This window comes from Orycteropus afer, unplaced genomic scaffold (assembly GCF_000298275.1).
Source record: "Orycteropus afer afer isolate SDZICR_OR568_19922 unplaced genomic scaffold, OryAfe1.0 scaffold00834, whole genome shotgun sequence".
NCBI classification, from domain to species: Eukaryota; Metazoa; Chordata; class Mammalia; order Tubulidentata; family Orycteropodidae; genus Orycteropus; species Orycteropus afer.
Window position 1 is genome coordinate 743,955 of NW_006922421.1, and position 545 is coordinate 744,499.

The window sequence follows — 545 nt, forward strand, 5'->3', positions numbered from 1 at the left end:
TGTTGCATAGTATTCCATTGTGTGTATGTACCATAGTTTGGTTATCCGTTCTTTAGTTGATGGACACCTAGGTTTCACCTCGCTGGTGAAACCTAAGTTGCTTGCTTCATAAAATGGGTTGGGGGGATTCCATCCTTTTCTATGCTTTGGAATAGTTTGAGTAGGGTTGGTATAAATTCTTCTCTGAATGTTTGGTAGAATTCGCTGGTGAAACCTAGGTTGTTTCCACCTTTTGGCTATTGTAAATAGTGCTGCAATGAACATGGGTGTGCATATGTCCGTTCTTGTCATGACTGTCACTTCTTCAGGATATATACCTAGTAATGGAATAGCTGGGTCAAATGGTATTTCTAGTTACAACTTTTGAAGGAATCGCCATACTGCTTTCCACAATGGTGTACTATTTTACAGTCCCACCAGCAGTGTATGAGAGTCCCAATCTCTCCATATCCTCGCCAGCATTTGTTATTTCCTGTCTTGTTGAACTTTGCTACTAGTGCTGGAGCAAGATGGTATCTCATTGTTGTTTTGATTTGCATCTCTCT